Here is a 7,542-nt window from a genome sequence, read left to right as displayed (position 1 = left end):
CTCCCATCGGACATATAAGGCATGCTCAGACCTGTGAAACTAGGTGGAGTCGATACCCCGTACCTACCCAATACTAGTACCTGCAATATCCTACACCAAAGAACCACATGTGCATATAGACAAATATATATATATGAGCAGATATTGCACGCACATCGATGAAGGAGAATCGTGATGTTCCCTGTCTCACCGGATTGATTGAAGGAAAATCATCCTCTCGCATCCCATACACTTGCAAACATGCAACATAGAAATAACACGTCACATATTTAAGGTATAAGTGTCAGTCCACGATAATGGTCCACAAAAATAACATTAATCATAAGCACTGAGATACTGCATGAAAGCATATACCACAAATCCAGATAAAGCATGAAATAACATTGCATAAAGTCTGAATCAATATACAATAATGTTCCACTAAACAGTCAACTGAAGTCAAACATAGATACAAAAAGAGTCTGATCGAGGAGGGGTCCTACAGTAAGCATAAAATGTTCAAAGTTTGTGGCATTTTTTAATATATTTTTAATATCAAGCTCATAAATTTAATATATAATTTGATATTTTGTGTCATTATTGTTTGATATATCTAAGTCCATCCCATTAAGCTTTAGATTGTACAATGGAATTTAAGTAAATAGAAGTATGTATGCATATAGTTTTATATAAATTTGAATACATGTTCAAATTATATATGCTTTGATATCTATTCTAATTAGATACATCTCCTTAAGCCATGTGTCCTAATTCTAGGTCTCTGTAAGCCATCCCCTTAAGAAATGTATCATATTTTAATAACTAAGTTAGTTTTGTTGTAGGTAGATCCTAGTTTGTGTTGTAGGTGGTGTAGGCACCTAAAAATATCTCTTTAATCATATACTAATTATTCGTCTAATTAATTAAGTAATTCTTTAATTATTTGATTAAACTAACTATTTCTTCTAATCATTACCCTTCAACACTTCTAATTATTCTATTTCTATTCTCAAATCATTTTAATCAGTTAACCCTATTTCAAATATTAATTATTTAATTAATTATGATTTATTCCTTAGTTAAATAATCTTTATTATTTAATTAAGCTCATTTCTAATGTTTAAATAATTTTATTTAAATTATGTAAATTAACTAAATTATTCTTCCAAATCCCCAAATTCAAATTTCAAATAATTCAATCTAATTTCATTTCTCTCAAATTCATATTTTTCCAAATTCGAATTTCAATTAATTTCATCTAATTCCAAATCTTCAAATTCACATTTCACCAAATCTGAATTTCAGTTAATTTCATGTGCATTTCAACATTCGAAAGTCCAAATTCAAATCCAAATTGAAAATGAAAATCAAATTCAATTTCAAAATCCTACAGCACATATTGAAATCATAACTAAATGATCAAATCAATTGACTAATTAGTTAACTCAGTTAACTCTTCAATCACCCCTTTTCACTCCAAATCATCTTTTTCTGACTAGTCAATCAATTCAGTCTTCTAATCAATCAATTCAGTCAACTAGCTAGTCTATTCAGTCTATTGGTTAATCAATTGAGTTCACTCTCCAATCAATCATGTTAACAGATCAATCAAATGAGTTAACAAATCAATCATGACTAGTTCACTGATAAATCAATCTCAGTTTACTATCAATCAGGACTTGAGTTCTATTTCTCACCTCCTCTGTGTTGAAAATCTATATAAACAACATCATTTTCTCAATCAAACTAGAATCACAGTCTTCAAAATAGTTGTCTAATCTATGTAGGAAATCAGTGCAATACCTGAGAGCCAATTCTACAACAACTAAGGAGAAGAGCAATGGAAGCTTTTTCAAATCGATTGAGGGAGTCTTAATTAAATTCATTTGTTCATTATTCAATTGGTTTTGCATTATTCGATTGTTATTTAAGATTAATTCTAATTAGATTAGAGTTTGTGATTCGCTCTTATAATCTGATTAATTATGATGATTTTAACCTTGAGTACATTTGGTGAACCCAACGTGAACTACCAGCAATTTCAAATGTTGTGTATGCCTGCAAGTTTCCATTTATGGCAGGTTTCCATTTTTGAAAAGCTTCCATTTTTGGCAGGTTTCCATTTTTGAAAAAATTTCGTTTTTGGCATGTTTCCATTTATGGAAAGTTTTTTGTTTTTGGTAGGTTTTCGTTTATGGAAAGTTTCCGTTTTTGGTAGGTTTCCATTTCTGGAAAGTTTCCATTTTTGTAGGTTTTTGTTTTTTGAAAGTTTCCATTTTTTGCAGGTTTCCATTTCTGAAAAGTTTCCATTTTGGCAAGTTTGCGTTTTTTGAAAGTTTCTATTTTTGGAAGGTTTCCATTGCTAGAAATTTTCCATTTTTTGCAGGTTTCCACTTCTGAAAAGTTTCCATTTTTGGCAGGTTTTCATTTTTGGAAAGTTTTTATTTTTTGGCAGGTTTCCATTTCTAGAAAGTTTCCATTTTTTGGCAAGTTTCCATTTTTGTAAGTTTTTGTTTTTGGCAGGTTTCCACTTCTAGAAAGTTTTCATTTTTGGTAGGTTTCCATTTCTGAAAAGTTTCCATTTTTTGCAGGTTTTCATTTTTGGAAAGTTTCCATTTTTGGCAAGTTTTTGTTTCTGAAAACATTTCCATTTCTAGAAAGTTTATTTTTGGCAGTTTCCATTATTAGCAAGTTCCTCATGTTAAAAAAAACAAAAACCTCTCTATTCTTTCATTTTTCTTAAATTCTAGTCTTTTAGTGTTCTATTTTATAACAGATCATTGATAAACAATGAAGCAGATTTTTGTAACTAAAGGAAGGAAATTACGCTGGATAGCCCACCATGTGTCTAGTAATGTTATTTTCTTGCAGGGTTAGAGTAGAGAACTTCTTTTGGTGCTTTTAAAAAGAAAAAAATCAAATTCTTTCATGTTCTTTCACAAATTTCTATGAAAGTTAAAAATGAACACCATGTTTGTGTGGAGCAACATCTCCACTTAGAATAGAAAATCATTGCAATGGAAGGATAAAAAGAATTTTGTTTTTCGTGTCTTCGAAGGGATAGGTATTATGCTCTCCCCTTCAATGGGTGATCAGAAAACCAGACTCTCTTATTTTATGCTTTCAGTAAATTTTTGTACTTACATCCTTTAGAAGGTCTGCCCTCCCTAGTTGCCCTTAGGGCGCCATTAAGGCCAGTGAGAGGGGAACGATCTAAGTGGCTACGACTAAAGCCAAGTAATCCAAGCCACTCTAAATAAATTCATATGTGATGAAAATCATATGCGACAAGTGTTACATGTTGTCACAACGGCGTTATGTGTCCCTCAATGCCTATACGGTACATTAAAATCTGTAGAGCGTAACCTCTATAGACTAGGAAACCTCCCTCAACAAAGTGTAAAACACTGTTGATTGTGACCACTCAAACAGAACCCTTTCTAAACACCTTATCTTGGATTATCACAGTGCAAGGGTGGGGAGACACACACCATATAACTCCTAGGATAGTGGGCCAATTGAGGAGCAATCTTCTTTGGTCTAATTTCCAAGAAAAGGGCAAAAAACGGGCACACCCTAGGGTGTGACAAGGTTGTTTGAGCTGACGGAGTATCAAGATGTGGGTTGTCATAATACTTGTGACCTTTTGTCTTTAGGAGAGTCTACTTGATGTGCTATCGAATTGCCAAAATACTATCGAAAATAAAATGGGGTCTTGAAAAAGATCTCAACATTCATGAGGATGTGAAAAAATCCTGTAAACAAGTGCTCTCTTTGTTTAGTTTAGATTGTTTTTTTTGCTTGCTACTGTGTCTTTGCAACATCAACATCAACAAGATCAAAACCCTCAACAAAGTCGAGTTTCAACATCAACAAGATCAAAACACCTACAACAAGATCAAGTGTCTACATCAACATCAACATCAAAATCAAAATCAAAATCAAACATTCAAGAAATGGAGAAAACATCTTACATGTTGTGATCCTAGATCCAAACCAATCAACCAAACATCATGGATTGGTGTTATGCATTTTGTAGGGAAGGTGAATAATTCATCCCTTCCATTCCTATTCCATCACCATCCATACAAATCTTAGCTCAACAAATCAATACTTTGCAACAACAAATGAGAGACATGACTAGTCCTAGCAACCATAGGGGTTGGTTAGAAAATATGATGAGGGAGGTGATAACCATGAGGGAATCATTATTAGGCCAACCTTATTTTTCTTGTGAGACCATTCAAACATGCCAACCTTCATTCTTCAACAAAATCATTCCTACCTTAGTTCAACCAACATTAGAGTCATGTCAACCTTCTTTCAACCCAACATATCTATCATACCAATCATATCAACCCAACATTCAAAGTACCTCTTTCAACCAAAACCAAACCTTTTTCAACCAAAATCAAACCTCTTTCAATCAAAATCAAACCCCATTCAATCAAAGTCCAAATCAAAATTCACACCAACCCAACATTCAAACCTCTTTCAACCAAAATCAAACCCCTTTCAACCAAAGTCCAAATCAAAATTCATTCAACCAAAATCAAACCTTTTTCACCCAAAATCATACTCCTTTCAACAAAAAGCAAATCCCTTTCAACCAAAAAATAAATCAATCATATCTATCCACCATTTCATCATCCCTTTAAGTTACACAAGACCACCATCTCTATCCAATAACACAACCCCCCAAGGGGTATCCATAGCACAAATCCAATCTAATCCAAGTCATGATTCAGATAATTTCATTCAAAATCCTTTCTCATCAAGTCAAAATGTTGAAACCTTCCAAGAATCTCCCATGAATATCCAAACTCCTTCCCCACGTCAGGAGGACAATCCAAAATCAGAAGAAATCAGACATAAAATAAATCAAGATCAAGAACAAACCTTTTCATCCTACCCAATTTTTGATGAAGACTCCACCTATCAAGAATCTTATGATGATCCCCTCATTCTTTTCTATATCACTCATAATAACACCCTTGTTTCTCAAGAGCAAGATGTTCTTTCAAGTTCCATCCAACATCCAACTCCTAAGCAAGATCGGGACATCCCTTCCATCCTTCCTAATGATCTCTTTCCAAGTCAAGATTGAAGTATCTCTTCACCTTCATGTCCAAAACAAGATCTTATTATTTCTCCATATTCTTGTCAAGATCCCTCAATCCCTTCATTTCCATGTCATAATCCTCCATTTCTCTCACAAGATTCCCTCTCAAATGAATCTACCATTTCTCCTAGTCTTCCTCATGATCCCAATGCCTCTACACAAGTTATTCATGAACCCCTCATCAATGAAATAACCAATCTAGATCATACTATAGAGAATAATTTATCAACAATTGTATGTGCACCATCATCAAATTCCAAGGTAGTGACAGAAACAAGCATAACACCAGCTAATGAGATCAACACCTAGTTGGTTTCATCATCCTCTTCAACTACATCAATAAAAACAGGCATAACACCCACTCACTCACAACTTCGAAACCAAAATCTATTTTCCTCATACACCCACACTTGAAAGACTGGGGGCAAGAAGGTCTGCCACAACTGGACTGGTTTGAAAATAAGGAGGCTATAGCAGAAATTGTACATGAAAGACTCATAGCTGAATTTTCTATTGAAAAAGACAGGTTCATCCAACTCTTCAAACAAACACCAATGAATTATCTACACAAAGTTCATACCAACTCAATAACAACATGCACCTAAAAAGATATTACATCTAAAGGTGGGTTCATTTCAATTTTCAGTACTGCATTTGCATATTTCTTTACTGCATTGCATATCACCATTGCACGACATATAGTTGCATATCATTATTGCTTTCTCATATAGTTGTATCAATAAAAACATGATGATTGTCTAAGGCATTTACCTATCTGCACTAAAAGTAACAAAATTTGTCTCATTTCCTAGATACGTGTTTATCAATTCTTTAGGAGGTCTTTAGTCATTTATCTTCAACATCACCTTGTTAGTCTTTATCCTTGGTTAGGTAGAAGTTTCACTATCAAGTCGTGTTACCCAAAATCTATCAATTGTTATATCTCACACATTAATCAAAAGCTCTAAGTCATTACAGATACCTAGTTGGTCATGTGGATAGTAAAAAATCCAATATTCTGCTTCAGCATCGTTGTAATTGTCATACTCAAGTAGGTTTCATTACTTACAAATCAAGGCAAGAAAATAAAAGCAAAAAGTGTTATGTCAATATCCATCTCAAAGAAAAAAGAGAAAAGATATATAACTGAAATATCATGCATACAAGTGCAACAAAAGCTTGACTATGGGAACATGCAAATAAATCCATCAAGGCTATGGACGTCTGCTGGCAATGGAGCAATATTTGAGAGATTACAGTGCATAACCTCGTCAGAGCCCTAAAAGCTTGCTGGCAACGAGGCTCTATCTAGGATTCTTTTGAAGTCAGAATAACTCACGTAGCTAGCCACATAGGATTCCAAGGTTTTTTTATGGTTATAAGAGTCAGAATGAACTCAAATACACACACATGAGCAAAAGAAGATCAAAGTTTCAAGAATTGATGAAGAATTTTTTTGTGCCTCCATTCATAAATATTGGTTACATAGTGTGTTAGGTTGGATGGTCTAATTCTTTTGAGAATGGATTGAAATCCTATCTCTGAAACATTTTGCACCTTTAATCCTATTAGTGCATTTCAGAATGAAAGACACACACACTCATCCTTGTTTGAATAGGAACTGCATTTTTTTCATGCATCCTGCATTAGCATAACTCATATCAAATATTCATTGTCTACATACGCATCGCCTAAATCATGATGTCATCATAGGTCTACATACTAGGGGCATAACTGAAAAAATCTCTAAAAATTAAAAAAAAATGTCATGAAAAAATCCCCAAAATCAAAAAATGTCCTGAAAAAAGCCTTAAAATCAAAAATCAAAATCTGCAAATCAAAGCAAGAAAGCATGGGCCATGCATCAAATCAAATAAATAACAAACAAACTCTCAAATTCTACAATCAAAATGATCACAGGTCTTGTTAATCAATCTATCGATCAAACTTTATCAAACATGAACATGTCTTATACAAGTAAGGGTACACTCGAAACTAGACAGATCGGTCTTATACGGGGTACTCACTCTTTCAAACTAGACATTCCTATCAATGATCACACAAATCAAAACAATGACATCAATCAGTATGACCGTTGGATTTTGTCCAAGTTAGTCTTATCTTTATCAATTAATGGCAGGTCATGTTTCATCAATACCAAAAACATCAAAAATTTCAATACCAAAAACTTCAAAAAAATCCAAAAAATATCAAAAATATCAAAAAACATAAAAAATTCAAAAAATCAAAAACATCAAAAATACAAAAACATTGAAAAATCAAGCCAAGAAAATGGAAATCCGCAATTGATGTTAAAATCCCACACAATTGAGAATATTTATCCACAACTGCTATTAAAATTCATTGCAATTGCTATCAAAATCTGTTGCAATTGCTAAAATCCACCGCAATTGCTAGAAAGGGGCAAAAACACAAAAAAA

Source organism: Cryptomeria japonica, chromosome 2 (genome assembly GCF_030272615.1).
Source record: "Cryptomeria japonica chromosome 2, Sugi_1.0, whole genome shotgun sequence".
Classification (NCBI taxonomy): domain Eukaryota; kingdom Viridiplantae; phylum Streptophyta; class Pinopsida; order Cupressales; family Cupressaceae; genus Cryptomeria; species Cryptomeria japonica.
Note: the sequence above shows the minus strand (reverse complement) of the source record.